The 17,070-nt window shown below is 33.8% G+C and overlaps 1 long non-coding RNA gene across 1 annotated transcript; it reads left to right on the forward strand.

Annotated features, from left to right (window-relative positions):
* Nucleotides 1-7,087: 7,087 nt before the first annotated feature.
* On the forward strand, nucleotides 7,088-16,800 carry LOC116423163. The gene is made up of 2 exons (XR_004233643.1): nucleotides 7,088-8,038; nucleotides 16,701-16,800. It is a non-coding gene; the product is annotated as an uncharacterized LOC116423163 (long non-coding RNA).
* The last annotated feature ends 270 nt before the right edge of the window (nucleotides 16,801-17,070 follow it).

Genomic DNA, 17,070 nt, shown 5'->3' on the forward strand with positions numbered 1-17,070 from the left:
ATGAAGTGAACCTTTTAAAGAAGTGACCAGTTTATACTAGAATTTGTGACAATGAAGGAGAGTCAGGGCATAGTCTCATAAGCACTTAGATTTGGGGTGAATAGATTTTTAAAAATTTGGAAAAGATAAGCAATATTTCATGAAGATGTCAGCCTTGGAGAAATTGACTACTCTTGAGAAGGAAATTTTGAAGCACAAAGAGGAACAGTTTTGCTGAAGAGCAAAAATGGAATTATCTAAAGAACATAATATGGATCCATAGGGACCTCATCTAATGACTCAGAAAACTACAGAAGATGAAAGCAAAGGAAGGTAAAAGAGATTCTTTAAGAATACTGAGAAGAAAGGTAAAAGTCTGAATGAACAAAGGTTGTTAAGAATAGTTAAGGGCAACTGCAGGGTGTGTTGTTGTTTATCAAAATATGTGACTCAAGTCACATCAAGTTATTTAATTTCTCAGTGCTCTACACAACTTTCTAAGACTTTAAGTTTCAGAGAAGTATTGACTTGTATTGGTAGAGAGAGTTAAAGAGTACTAGATATCAGTAAAATCACAAGTCGGGTATTGATCTTTTTAAACTATACTGAGAATAATGGGCAGATCAAAAAAATGATATGTCTCCTGCCAGGGTAGAAAGGATAATAACTGATAGTAAAGAGAGGGTAAAGTTTCTAAATATTATTTGTCCTTTTTTTCCCCTTCACCATAATAAATTGGAGTTGTTTCCCTAGAATATAAGTGAGCTGTAACTTATGCTTGGTGTGTTCAAGTCATCTGGCCCAGGTTAATAATAGTTCAAGTATTAAAAGAACTCAGAGATGTAATTTCTTAGTCAAACTGGTAGAAAGAAGCCATCTAGTTTCACTGCCTTTGTTTCCTCCTCTCATTCACTTGTTAACCCCATTGTAATCTGGCTTTACCGCTCAAGTGAAACTGCTCTCTCCAAGGGTAACAACAATTGCTTAATTGCTAAATCCAATTGGTTTTTCACAGTCTTCAACCTTTTTGATCTCTCAAATGCACCTGACACTGTTAACTATCCTCTCCTCTGAGATAATCTCTTCTTGGATTTTCCTGGCAATGTTCTCTCTTAGTTCTCTGTCTGCATATCTGACTACTCTTCTCTCTTGGATCATCAATGTGTCCTCCACCTAACCACCCATGTTTCCCAGTGACCTTCTGAGCTTTCTTTTCTTCTCTCAACATAAATTCTTTCTTAGTGATCTCACTGGCACTCATGAACTCAATTAACATATTTATCAGTCATCATCACTCATATTTTGTCAGAGCCAAATCTCCAATCCTGGACACAGTTCTTCCTATTAAGAATGCAAGTATAAGATAAGTTTTATCCTGTCTTGTAGTTGTGTCTCTAGCACTTAACACAGTGCTTTGCACACAATAGGAGAATAATATTGATTGATAGTAGTAATTTAATAAATGATTTTCATTTAATTTCAATTTTGCAGATCATATGGCAAACTATATGGTCCTGTTCACTCTTTTGAGTTCTAGTTTCCCTATATCACTAACTGCCTGTTGTCCCATAGACTTTTGAAACATATCCTAAGTAGAAATAATCATTTCCCCTTTAAACTTATATCAAATGCCTTAAATCTAAAATTTGCCATTTCTTTTGAGAGTAACATCATTTTCTATCCTCTATTCACAGACGCAGCCTTATGTTTAAGTCTTAAGTTTATTTGGACACATAACAAATCAGTTGTCTAATAAAATCTACCCTAATATTCTTTTCATAGCATTTCCTTTTCTTTACTCAGATGGTCAATATCCTAATTTTGCCCTTCTTTACCTTCTACTTTAACAATTGAAATAGCCTTCTAAAATAGAATCTTGTCTTCTAATCTGTCTTCTCTGCATTCTATCCATTCTATAGCTTATAAATAAACTTCCCAACCAACAATACTTGTTTCAGCTCCTTCTTATATAACTTAAGTGGCTCTATAGCCTCAAGGATAAAACATATGCTCAGTATGCCAAGTAAAAATTCTTGAAAGTCTTACTCTAGTTTTCTTTTCTAGACTGTATTCATTTTACCCCCCTTTATTCCCTGAACACAATATTCCATCTCCACCTCCTTGACTTTGCCCACACTATTTTCCATATAGGAATGCATTTCTTCCTTGTCTATGTTTTTCAGAATTTTTTTCTTCCATTAAGACTGAGTTTAAGAGCCATCCCTTATAAGAAAACATTACTTATCCTCTATTTGTTAGCATTCTTTCCCTCCTCAAACTATCTTGTAAACATTTTCCATATCACTGATAGACTGTAAGTTTATTAAGACCAGGACCTTTAATTATGTCTTTGAATCCCCAGAACCTAGGGCAGTATTTTAAATACAATATCCTTGGTTGAAGCTTGTTGGCTTGGATTACCTGTAGACCTTTCCTATTTAGATATTTCCTGTCACTTTATCTCAATAGATTACCCTCCCAATTTCCCTGTAGTTGTCAGGAGTGCCATTACTATTCATTCAAGAAAGCACTTACTAAGAACGACTGTGTCCAATATTTTATGCTAGATTCTGTGAAGTATTAAAAATATTCATGTCACAGTCTTTGTAGTTTTATTATACAGAGAAATTTAATTATATATTAAATATAAATTTTAGAAATTATACATATATGTATATTTTGATCAGGGGAATACTGGGACCTAAACCTGAAAAAAAAAACTGGTACTAGATTTTGGTAGGCATTAAGTGCCCAGTTAAGGATTCTGCACTTTTTGTCATAAGCACTGAGGAACCATCAAAAGGTTTTTGGATTTTTTTCCTCAAGCAAGAGAAAGTGTAAGAAAAGCAGTATGTGAATAAGATTAATTTGGTTTTGTGCAAAATAGATTGAGGAGGAGAATCTCCTGAACACAGTGGAAGCAGAATTCTACTTTTTGCATTCTAAATACTATCTATATAAGATAACTGACTTCATTTCAAGGGCATAGCATCTTTTTATGAGAAGACAGTTTTGAGAGAAGGCAAGAGGACTAAGGAGAGAGATTTGCATCTTCTTAAATATGAGCGTTCCTTCCTCTGTATCTTTGCTTTTATAGGTCATGTGGTGACAGGGGTGAAGGAGAGGAAGAGGGGTTCTCAGAGAATAGTCAGAGAACCAGAAGAGAGCAGCAATGTGGAATTTGATGAAATTAGTGAATATCAAGAAGGTGGGGGTGAGTCAATAGTATGTGATCTTATTGATAGGTCAGAAAGAATGAATATTGAATAAGGATCATTGGGTTTAGAAACTGGAAGGTTATCAGTGACTTTAAGAATAGCATTTTCAGGAGAGTACCAGGGAGGAAAGCCAGATTTCATTGGGCTGTGGAATCAGTGGCTAGTGAGGAAACAGAGATAATAGTCTGAGTCTACTGCCTAAATCATTGTTGTATTCACCTAGCTAAGATCTCTAGCTTTAGGCTTTCTCTTTCTCCTACATCTGTGCTGTACACGATTGCCAGTTAAATCCTCCTAAAACCTGATGTTTTGACACATTATTCCTTACTCAGAAACCTCCAGAGATCTTCCACTGTCTATAGGATAAATTCTGTACAACACAGTTATTTCTGTGCTAGAAATCAAATAAAAAAAAGGATGAATATGTGAATAAATACATACATATGTACATAAAACAAAATAAGGTTTTCAGGACTTAGTTGGGTGATAAATGCTCCTACATTAATAATAAACATCCCATGTAGGACATAGACTGTGATTCACACTTGGGGACATAGGGATAATCAGTACAAGGGAAGCCATAGTTATGGCCTTGTACAAGATACAATTTTCTACTTATGATGTTCCTCAATGTCCCTGGGGTTCAGGACTAAGAGAAAGCTGTCTGCCTCTATAGGGTCTCTCTCCATATTCCTTGTTCTATCTCTTCTCCAGAATTACTTGTCACCTAGTAAAGGGATCTTAAAAAAAAAACTCTGAATGGAACTGTGGTGTGAGGGCAGAATTAATGACCTTGGGGAAAAACAAACAGTGACCTTTCCTGTTCATACATACATACTTACATACATGCATATTTAGTCATGCAGCATAAGCAAATACTTGTGTTATTACATTGAAATAATTAAGACTCAAATGCATAAAGCACAGCAACTCAGTAAGTGGTTTGGAGACTGGGCAGCTATGCTGTAGCCCATCTCTCTGATCCTTTCTTGGTTCACAAAAGATAAGTAGGAGTCAGTATTGCTAACTCATCATGATTTTGGGAAGTAGACACTTCAGGCTACAGATCTGTTAGGACTCGCTTGGTGGATTTTTGGAAAAAAAAATAAAACATTTAAGTGAATGTACACTGTCTTGCTGACCAGATACATTTACATAAGGAGAAACCAGAGAAGCTAAAAACTTTTTTTTTAAATATATATACTCATTCATAATGTAGGGAAATATGACATTCACAACTTAGTGAAGATTATTTCAATCAGTTTGCTTTATTTTAAACACTTAAAAGAATTAGAAGTTTTATTGGAATAAAGTTTTTGATGTTGAATAAAGCAATTTTAGAGCATGTTGCACACTTTAGAGGGAGAAAACCCAGTACTATAGAATGGATAAACTTTGGAAAGTTTGCATGTGAAAGAGAGATTGCTATTTGATTAAAGGCACATGGTAAAAAATAAGCCTTGAAAAGATAGTCACTGGATATGAATAAATAGTTTACAAAGAATAATATAATGTATTAACAACTACAGGAAAGTGATGCAAATCAATAAGAAAAATGAAAGTAAAAATTAATTTTAGGTTTAATTTCATACCTAGTAAATTGACAAAGATGACAAAAGTGGAAATTATAAATTATAGATAAGATAATTTTATTAATGCCTTGTTGGTGGAGTTGTGAATTGGGCCAACAATTCTGGCAAACAATTTACATTATTCAAAGAAAGGAATTAAATGTACATATCCTTTGACCCAATTTAATTGCTAGGCATGTGGCACAAGAAGGGCAAACAATAAGGTCTCATGTATAGCAATATAATGACTATATTACTTTTTGTTGTAGCAAAAATATGGAAATTATGAGATGCCCATCATTAAGGAAGTGACTAAAAATTTTAGCAAATGAATATAATGGTATATTCCTGTGCTGTATGAAGTGATGAGTGTGAAGAATATTGAGAAACAGGGAAAGGTATTTGAGTTCAAGAAAAGCAAAGTAAACAGAATATGGAAAGCAATGTACAAAGTAACTATAAGAATGGGAATGGTAAGAATAACAAACCCAAAGCAATCAAAACTGAATCCTGAGGAACTATGATGACTAATGATGGTCCCAAAGAAGAGATATGAGAAGTCTCCTCTCCTATTTCATTGCAGAAGATAATCACTATAAGTGTACATATTGCCTATAACCTTGTTATATTGGTTAGTTTGAACTGTTTTTCCCTTTTTTAAAAAAAATTCTTTTGTTGCAAGGGATTTGGAGTAGGCTGAAGAGGAGAGAAGAATACATTAGAAAATGTAGGTGATATAAAAAAGATACTATTTTTAAAAATTATCATTTGTCTAGGACTTATTCTGACCTTATATGTGTCTGAAGCCTTATTGGAAGTGGTTCTTCCCAGATAAAATAGAAACAAAGAAAGATTTCCTAGGGGCCTGTACTCTAAGGTTGCTTTGAAAAGTTGAGTAGAAGATAGGTTCAGGGTTTGTTTGTTTTTTCCCATAATACTGGGAAATATATCTGTCAGGCAAGCTCATGTCTTCATTCATTATGATAAAGCAAACAGGAGCTGAGGAAGACCTAAAGTATACAGAGACTCTCTCTCTCTCTCTCTCTCTCTCTCTCTCTCTCTCTCTCTCTCTCTCTCTCCTCTGTGTGTGTGTGTGTGTGTGTGTGTGTATAATGCTCAGCACAAAATCTTTTTATGGCATTGGGTACAATCTGACCAAAGATTTGGAGGAAAAGAAAGGGCTATATGTCAAAGACAAATTACTTCTCAACATTCAGATTCCCTTCTCCATTGCTTACAGTGATCCCAAAGGCTTTGGTGAATTTGAATTCATCAGGTTATATAACAACTCACATTTACATAATGCATTAAAGTTTATAAAATGCTTTTCTCACAACCAATCTAGGTAATAGTTACTACAACCATCAGTCCTCACATTTTGTAGAAACTGACTCTCAGAAAGTCAATGTATTTGCCTAAAGTTATATGTGATGTCCCAAAAATTTAGGGAAGTTTTAAGGTTTAATAGTTGAGTGAAGTTAGTGCAGTCTTAAGCTCTAATAGGCTTTTGGGAGTACATTGGATAAATAGGTAGTAGCAGACTTAGGATTCAAATGCAAATCTTCTAACTCCAAATCCATTGCTCATCCAACATATGAGGATGATTTTGTTGACATATATTCCCTAATTCTTTGGGGGGAAGGGGTGGGAAAGGCATTGAATATTGTGACATCATGGTCATTACCAAATATATATCCCTCTTCCCTTTCCTACTTATTGAATCTTCCCTTTCACACAAATTTTAAAAAAAGAAAAAAAGTAGTTTTAGCAAAAATGACCAAAACATCAATTAAGTCTGACAAAATATGTAGTATTCTGGAGTCACAGTCCCTCAGGTCTGCAATGAAGGTAAGGAGGTTCATTTTCTCAACTTGTTTCCAAGACAAAGCTAGGTATTTGTAATTAAGCAGAATTCAATTTGTTGGTTGATTACTTGGTTGTTTCTTTCCATTTACAATGCTGCAGTCACTGGTTTATAATATTCTGGCTTTTTTGCTTTTTCTAATTTGTATTGTATTTTTCTATATGATTTCTCATGCTAGCCTCAATTGTTCATATGTGCTATTTCTTAAGGCCAAATACCATTAAATGTGTGAACTATAATGTATTTAGCCATTGCTAAATGATGGGTACAAATTTTATTTCTAGTTTTTACTACCACAAAAAATACTGCTATGAATATCATGGAATTAATTTTTTCTGTCTTTGACTTCTTTTATTTTTCTCTGTGAGTGTGTGTATTGTCATTGTTGCTTTTCTGAGAGGCAATTTGAGTTAAGTGAGTTGTCCAGGATCACATAGCTAGTAAGTGTTAATTATCTGAAGCTGAATTTGAATTCAGGTCCTCCTGACTCCAGGACTGGTGCTCTTTCTATTGTGCCATTTTAGCTATCCCTGTCTTTGATTTATTTGGAGTATATTATTAGTTGTGCCATTCATGGATCAAAGAGTATGAATGTTTTGATCATCACATTTTCAATATAATTCCAAATTATATTATAGAATTGTTGATCCAAACTCACAACTCAACCAACAGTGTATTAGTATGTATATCTTACCATAGCCTCTCCTGCAGTATTTCCATATTTTGTCATTTTTACCAATTTGCTGTGTGAGGTGAAACATCAGAATTGCTTAGACTTGTATTTTCCATAATAGTAGTAAGAGCTTTCTTTCATGTGATTGTTAACAATATATGATTACATCGAGAACTCTTCATTCAGATTCTTTGGCCACTTCTTCATTGTAGTCTTTTATATTTAAAGCACTTTCTAAAAGAAGATATATTAGAAAACTTGTAGCTTCTATGGTTTCTCTCCCCTCTAGAATTAAAGACATCAGACATAGGCAATCACCTTACATGAGCACCTAAAGTCACTGGTTACCTTTAGCAGACAGACTGCTCAGGTTGCTTTATACTGAATTGGGAGATATGTGAAGTATCTATGTAGGATAAATATTTGGAGAAGTAAACTAAGAAATAAATGGACATAGTCTGGATCTGTGGGTGTTTCCACACTCTGGGTATTAGAGAAAGGAGGTAGTTGTTTTAGGTAACTAGATTTAAGCTATGTGACTTTCAGAAATGTAAAAATTTGAAAGAGATATATGTGTCTGAAATCTGCAGTGATCAAATAAAGTGGTGAAATTTTCTTGGATTTTTGTAGGGGCTATGAAAGATGGTCTTTCTGTTAAAAAGTAGTCACCTTTTGATGCTACATGATTCCAAGTCATGGAACACCCACAATCTTCAAAGAATCTAAATTACAGGTAATCAAAAGAGCAAAGAAAAAAGTGGATGGAGAAGGGGGATACATATAGTTACTGATTTTAACTTCTGAAAAATAAATGGCATATAATAAAATACTGAAGATATCTGTGCACAGAAAAGGATGAGGTCAGTCATATAGCAAGACTGAGAGACAATAAACAATCTGCGTACTATTTTGAGGTCCTTAAGAAGGGCACATACTCCTTATATTTCGAGATGTAGACAAAAGAAATTAGCAATAGAGACAGAAAGGAAACTTGGGAAAGAGGACAGAGGTAATATTACTATTGAAGGATATGTATGACATTATTTCATTCATGAATGTCATAGATTTGTTGAACTTCTCCTGTCAGAAGATTCAGGCTCCCTAAAGACAGTGATTTAGATTTTATTTAGGCAGTTAGATGATGCAGTAGATAGAGCAATAAACCCAGAATCATGAAGATGTGAGTTCAAATCTGATCTCAGACACTTACTAGCTGTGTGACCCTGGATAAGTCACTTATCTTGGTTTTTCATCTGTAAAATTGGTATAGTGACACTAGTCTTTCAATTGTTGTGAAGAAAAAAATGAGATATTTATAAAGTACAATACATAAATGTTAACTTCATTTTTTAAACCTGATAAATAAAATTTGGACTCATAAAAATTTTAAAATCTCTTTTTGACAGTGTTAAATCCTGAGATAAAAAGACAAAAATAAAACATTTTTCTGCCCACAATGGGCTTACCTTCTAATTGGAAGATTAAACAAATACAGGACTGGTGGCTAAGAAAAGAGAAAGGCACTTTTATCTCTGCAGGCACAAGGATTGTGAGTGGATAAAACAATAGAGATCATCAACAACCTTTTCAGTAAAGGTAATAGAATTTATTTGTATATTGCTCACAGAGCAAGACTAGGAAAGACTACTACATGCAGTAAAGTATGATGCAAATTATTTGTGCTGATTAGACCCTCCCGCCCTGCATGGGACATGAAGTATAATAGATACAGTAGGTTAGGGAGTTTTCATCCACTCACCCACCAATCTACAAGTCTCAGTCACAGGATAGAGTACAATAGTTGATTGTATTAATTAGTCAGTGTGGTCTCTGAAAATTTGGTTCAGAGGGTCACTGTTCCTAATAAGAAAAAGTACACAAGGATGACGCAGGTAACACAGTACCTTTCCTGAGCATGTAACAAAAAAATCATGATGACTAGAATGCTTTCCTAAAGATCTGAGAAATTCAGTAGGCCAGGCTTTTGTTGTAGTTATTTATTTGTTTATTTGTTTTAAAGAGAGGTGATCATTACAGCATAGTTTTTAAAAATTAATTGAATTCATTATGAGTAACTTTCTTTATCAAATGTCAGAACTAATATGCTAGAAGTATCAGAAATCAGTACATTGACTCATACTGTATTTTATAGGAGACTATACTGTAATTTCACTTGGAATTGGATGCAGGACAACCTGATTACATATCTCTAGTATCACAGGATTCCAAGTTATGCTATAAGTTGGTCATGTATATTGGCCATGTTAGTCTGAGAAAAAGTTCAAATGATTAACAGCCATCATCCATAAAAAGCACCATGACCTACACTGGTCTTTTTCTTTTTAGAGAAAAGTGACTTTATAGTAAAGAATAGCATATATTTGCTTAGTAATACCCTGTATCCTAAAACCAAATATACAAGTCAGGTAGATCACAGGAAACAAATGCTGTTACAGTCTTAGGGAAATGTAATATTGTAACTTGAGCTTTCTGAATCAACATTAGGTTTAATTAGCCAAAGAACCCATAAAATCATGGGTTTGAGTCTACTTATTTATTATCTTTCATGGTAGCCAAGATACAAAATGAAGGCAATGATGTTATTTGGATAGTAAGCTTAGTGGTCATATAACAAACTTTTTAGTTAAATTCTGCTGGCTGAACTGTAAAATATTAAAGATCTAAGATAAAAATGTGCTCTCAGCCTTCAAATCTGACCAATTCCATTACGTGCACTATTGAAGTATGAAACCTTTCTACTTGATCAAAATGCTGCTAAGGATATATACATATATTTATTTATATATACACATGTATACTATAAACACATATATGTATGTATACACACATATATTATGCATATATACACAATGCATACATAAACATTTGCATGTATAGATAAACATATTCATACATAAATGCACATATTGCATGTACATATACATATATACATACACAAATAAGAAGAAAAAATAGGAAGGCCAAATGAAAGACTAAAACAAGCAGCCATAAAGTGACTTCTTACAATTTTTAAGTAGGTCACACTACGGTATATTATTCTTACTGGAAAAGTCATGTTAAGCCTCTCAATTAGGAAAGGATGCATTTATAAAGTTCTTCCATTTTTATTGATTTTCAATGTCATTTTAAAAAGTGATGAATAACCACAGTATAAGAAACTGGACCAAAGAAGTATTTCTTTCTTGTCTTTTGCTACTGCCAAAGAACACAGTTTTGGCTATCACTAGTTTTGTCAATATTACAATAGAAAGATGTCTGGATGAAAATTTCCATTTGGATGAAAAGTTTGGCATTCCATATATCTCTTTCCCTGAATAACTATGGCCCTTGCCCTACCAGTAACTCTGTGCACTCGGACACATACTCAGACAAAAGCAAGGTCCCTCTTATTTGGAACAAGGGTTATCTACTTAAAAATCTAAATCTCTTGTAAATGGCTGACGTGTGCAAGAATATCATAGTACATAGCTCTTTGTAAGGTGATTTTTAAAAGAAAATGATACACATTTTGCTCAGCCAAGCAATCTGAAAGTTCAAAAGGTAAGAAGCACTTCTCAGCATGAAACTGTCAAACATATTTGAAGAGAAAGTTAATTACAATTGGCATTTCTAGGTCTACGGCTGGTCATGGCCATCTTGCTGAAAAGTGACACTGATGATACCAGTTGTACAGGAGCAAGGAAGATAGGAGAGGCTGGAAACAAAGAATTCCCTCTGTAGCTAGAACTATAAAGGGAACTTGTTTTTGTTTGGGATACACTGTTTCTTGCATATTAAGATTGATTAGAATAAAGCATAACTCTAGAAATTAAAATGCAGATGATATAAAGAAGATAACTGAAAAGTCTTCATCTATAGAGAAGAAAAGTAGAGGTCTGACCTGTGGGTATATGGGAAGCATAGATCTCTCCTATCCATTGCTTCAATCTCATACTCAAATTATTGATTTCTTTGATAATTTTGTCTCTGTAAATGCTTAGGTAGGTTTATTACTATCATCATCCTTAGGTCTCCCTACATTCACACTCCTACAAACCCGTCAGTCTTTCCTGAGTCTTACCTTAGAGGTGTAAGCCCACCTTATGTTTCTGGATTATGCTGGGACTGAATAGGTGGGAGTGATTCTGTACAATAGTCACTGGGACAGAGCATGGGGACAGAGATCAAACAGTATGGGAAGGGGAAGTAGTGGGGAAGATGATGGGAAGGGGAGAAGACATAGGGAATCACTTACACAACCATGGATTAGATTGAGGAATACTTGGCAACATGGAACCCACAAAACTGGAAGAGGGCTTGGGGTAGAAATCCGAAATAGAATTTTAATAGTTTTTTTTTCAGGGAATATACTATATTTTGTCTATGTCATGTTGGAATTAGTTCATTAACATATCTACATCATCTCAGAGTTGTCAATAAAACTTTAACATGTCTATGTCATCCCAAAGTTGTCAGTCAATATGTGTTCTGCTAGTCTTATTATAAATGTTTTGAACTTATGTGAGATATTCACATCATAGGACCAAAAGTCCCTGATGTAAAGTTTAGAAAGCTTTTTCTGATTCAACACACATTATCAGGGTGTGATTTTGGGTTAATGATTTTTGGGACATCTGTTCTAGTTTTACGTCACACATCCCTTAGGCAATTTGATGGAGTCCTTTTTGAATAATATCTTGAATGAAAGTAATAATTCATTGAATTATGACATTTTATATATATAACTATATATACATATAGTCATATACATAACAACACAAGGGATACTTTCTCTTCTCTGTTCTGCTTACTGACCTCCCTAGTTTCCTTTAAATTCCAAGCTAAATTTCCCAACTTCTCTTAAATCTAATGTCTTTCCTCTATTAAGCATTTCCTGTTTATCCTATATATAGTTTACTTTGTGTATATTTGTTGGCAAGTTGTCTCTCTTATTATATTGCAAGATCCTTGAGGACAAGAACTATCTTTTGCCTCTGTATTCCTAGCGCTTAGCACAATGTCTTGCACATATTAGGAATTTAATAAATGTTTATTGATTAATTTACATATATATATATATACACAAACCTATATAATATGTGTGTATTTGTATCTATATATAAATATCTATAATACATATACCCATACTATATATATATATATATATATATATATATATATATACACACATAAACACTACATGTAGATGAATGTATATATATGTACACACATATAAACATCCATATTATTTTTATATATTGATATAGACCTCTGATTATTTTGCTAGTATATGGAATTCCACTTGAAGAAATTCTATCTATGCAAAATGATATATATTTTGATAATTTATGATCTTCAGGAATGACCTAAGGTACTAAGAAGACAATGACTTGACCAATTACAAAGTCAGTGTGAAGCAGAGACAGAATTCAAATTAGGTCTTTTTACTTAAAGACAGGGCACCTGGACATTATGGTACTCTACCTGTTATATTAGTATCACTATCTTCATTTGAATGATGAAGAATTTCTTTGGTCTGTAGTTAAATATTTACTAAAACATATATCTATTAGATTTGTGTTTATAAACTTTAGATGTATATGACTTTACATATATATATATGCCAGCATAGGCTAGGGTTCTGGTAGTGTTTGTATAAGAAATTTTCAAAATTATAGTAAAATTGGGATAATTAGAGTGGTGGACAATTATATTGAAGATAAGGAAGATATTAACAAATGTGAAAAAGTTCCATGGGGAATTTTTTCAGACAAGTGAAAATTAGGAGTTTTTTTTTTTTTAATACTTATATAATATGCACATTATACACATACACACATACACACATGCACTCACACATACACACAATATATATTACACATTATATATGTAATATAAATATTACTTTCAAAATACATGAAAACATGATCTAAAATAGTTGAGATTCTTCCATAAAACACATTTTTTTTTTAGGTAATAGAGATATGTTTACAAGATAAAATACTGAAAGATTCACTTACTAAATAATACTAAAAAAGTCAAGAAAGAGTTTTAATGAACCTTCCAAAGGTGATTTTCTCCCTTGGTTAGCATGAGGAGTTGATATGAGACACATCAAAACAGAGAAAAAAATCCTAGGAGCAATATATATGTTTGTGGGCCTATAAGAACATGCATTTCTTAGTAACGACTTTTATACACATTTTAAAATACCAGAGGTCCTGATTTAAAGATCCAAGTTCTTTGGTCTTTGTGTTGAAAAGAAAAGTTACATCATCAGCAATCTCAGAATTCCTGACACTCCAAAATAGGAAACATAGTAAAATATATTTATAGAAATCCCACCCCCTGTTATTTTAAGGTGATTTGATACGTTACTTTGAGCTATATGTTTGTAAACCAAGTGTCACAAAAAGTATATTGTCTAATTAATATTTAGTATTTCTAGAATATTTAATGATATTTGGATTTTTCTTTCTGTGGGCCAAATATTCAGCAACATTTTATCATTATTTTTATAACTTCCAATTTCATTATTTTTTAATTCATAAATTGTCCTTGAAATCTATCAAATACTTCAGAAAATACTGGCTTCTCTTCTGATTGTTTATCATAGATGGCAAAGCCACAGTGATTCTGAGTTCAGTCAGGTAACAGTCACTGGTGAGGACACAGATGATCAGCTTCAGACTTCTGCGCTGCTGAATCCAGCCAACAGCTCACTCATCATGACTCTAACAGATTTTTCTGCTATTCAGACCACTGGGAACCTTATGAACCAGTTAGTTCTGCCCTCCTTCTTATGACTAAGTGCCAGCACTGTCAAGATTCAGCGAACTGAGCACCAAATACATTTGTAGCTATCTATTTTCTTACTTTTAAATTACAGGGGTGTGTGTGTGTGTGTGTGTGTGTGTGTGTGTGTGTGTGTGTGTGTGTGAAGTTCTTCCTAAAAACTGATTGGTAAGAAAAAAATTTTATAATGAAGTAAGATAATCTATGCAATATGTCACAAAAGAATAATTCTCACTTGGGGTTTTTGCAGTCTAGGCCTTAATTGCAGGAGTAGTGTTTCCATTTGCCTTGAAGTACAAAGGAATTTTCCTTTCTGACAGAGCTATCAATGAAATACAGAATGAACACTGACTTTAAAATGTGATAGGGTTATATCACACTTTCAATTTATGTATAGTAATGCTTTGGGAGATATTACTTGACACATCATAGATCAGATATCAGAGGACAGCCTGGAATAACTGATAGAATGTTGTACTTAAAGTAAAAATAACTTGGGTTCAAGTTCTGTGCCTCATTAACTATATGACTTTGGGCAGATCATTTACCTCTACGTGTCAAAGAAATGATAAAATCTACAATTGTGGGGAAATTTCCCTTATTGGAAGGTCTGCAAACTAAAGAAATTACACAGATTTTCATGTAGTCACCCCATCCTGAAACATATGATAATGAATACTATTACAGCTAAGCTGTTTTGAAAATAGGGTATTATTCAAGGTATTTACTTGTGGGGAAAAATGCATCTATTGAAGTGTGTGTATGCATGTTTGTGTGTGTGTGTGTGAGAAAGAGACAGACAGACAGACAGAAACAGAAAGACAGAGAGACACACAGAGACAGAGAGACAGACAGAGAGAGACACAGAGAGAGAGAGAGAGACAGAGAGAGAGAAAGGTAGTAAGGAAGGGAGAGAGAAAAGGAGGAGGAGGAGGAAGAGAAGGAGGAGAAGAAGAAAGAAGAAGAAAAAGAAGAAAGAAGTATTAGAAAAGAAGAAACATTTGAAGAAGAATTAAAAGTAGAAGTAGAAGCATCATTAGAAGTCAGAAATGCCATTTGAAGAAGCATAGCACTGTTGTGAAACAAGTTTATCTCAGTATAGTCAAAAAACAAAATGATGCAATGAAATATGAAGAAAAGAAGGAAATAAATAAACAAGACAACACTGATGAGAATAGCTACAGCTCAATGTATTCTAGACTTTCTGAGTAAGGACTGAGAATAGAACAGGCTCCGTCTCCTATCCGCATGTCCAGTTCATATTCTATTAAAACATGCAGCTTCTGGGTTAGTTTAATCAAAAAAACTGAAATCAATCAATAAACCACTAGCAAGGCCTTAAACACTTTTTAAAGCAGAGTTAAGAAGGTATATAAAACCATCTCTGTGTTATAGTCTTTCTCTGTACTTTTGACAGATCTTCATAAATGAGAAAAGAAATTCAAACCTTCAGTTCTTTGATATTTGGGATTGACTGTACAAGGTCATATCTCTGTTGGTAGGTGAGCAATAGAGGAAAGATAATGGAAAACAATCACTGAATCTGCAGAATTCATATGAAGAACCATACATAGATTGCTGAAATAACGATTAGCTCCTATCAAGGGAATGTGGGAGTTAAGTCAAAAACTTGAGACCAATTTCTGTCATTGGATACACAAATTCTTTTGATGGCCATTGACTTGTGTATATGCAGGCATACCTGAAAATAAGGGTATTTTGGTGTCCTGTATTCATTTGCATCAAACATTCATAAACACACAACTATATATGTTTGCCCCAACCAGGTATAAATAGAACTTTTTTTTCCTCCACAGAAATGCTCTTTATCCCCACATGTCAAATACATGAGATTTATAATGCATATGACATTTTTGTTCACAAGTTGGGATTCCTTTGTATTTTTCTCTAGAAAAGAGTACTGCATTTGCCACACTCTTCTGTAACCCTATTGCCCTCCTTACTCCCACACCCCCACACAAAGAAACTCCTTAATTGTATTACTGTTAGGCTGACCTCCAACCCCAACGAAAATGAGGACAAGGCTAGTTTTGTGTTTTGTGGGATAACAATTTATGAGCAATTAAAAATGAAGGGACACAAAGCATTCATCACAGTCTTAGCTAGACAGGCAGCTGAGGTCAAAGGCTCTAGCAATGAAGTGTGCACAATATATTTTTATTTCTGTTTTCACTAAGAAGGAAACGGGTTAGCTAAAAATTATGGCATGCAGCCTCCAGTTCAAAATAGGTGCACTTAATCTTGAGAGACAGTCCACGCTTGGGCAGATAGGTTATGACAATGTGCATGCACACACATACATACATGCACCATGTGTCTCTCAACATAATCCGAAAGAATTCTAAACATGTTACAGGCACAACCTAAGCACAATTTTGATTTTTTAAAATTTGTGCACTAAAATAATTTTCTTTGTCATTTTTACAACTAAGGGTTTGTTCAGCACCTCTCTTTCCCCCTTTCCTTTCTCTGCTTTCTCTCTATCAAAATGAACTTGGAGATTTGAAAGTATATTTACTTTTGGTTCATTTCAAATCAGGCTGAGATAATATGGAAGCCTTATCTCTTTATTTTCCTAGAGCACCAGTGGCATTTTACATGAATGTGGAGATTAATGTCTTGCATGCTGAGCTCCAGCCAGTGTTACATATCAAAGCTTTCCTGTGAATGCCTCATAAGGTAAAGTGGTGAGAGTTAAATTTTTATTTTTTTTAGTTAAATTATACAATATCCAAAACCTGACACTGATCTACTGATTTAAGGTCTAGTGTCTTGGCCCGGTATGAGCAAAAGTATTGGTGAATCATCTATTATTACACTGGGCTATAAATCTGTTACACTGCTGTTTTATAACATGTTCAATTTCCAAAAGAGAGGAGGAATTAAAGATCTAAAGTCAGTCCATGACTGTTCAGTTGTTATTCTATAGATAAATTTCTCTATATATAC

This window comes from Sarcophilus harrisii, chromosome 4 (assembly GCF_902635505.1).
Source record: "Sarcophilus harrisii chromosome 4, mSarHar1.11, whole genome shotgun sequence".
In the NCBI taxonomy this organism is placed as follows: Eukaryota; Metazoa; Chordata; class Mammalia; order Dasyuromorphia; family Dasyuridae; genus Sarcophilus; species Sarcophilus harrisii.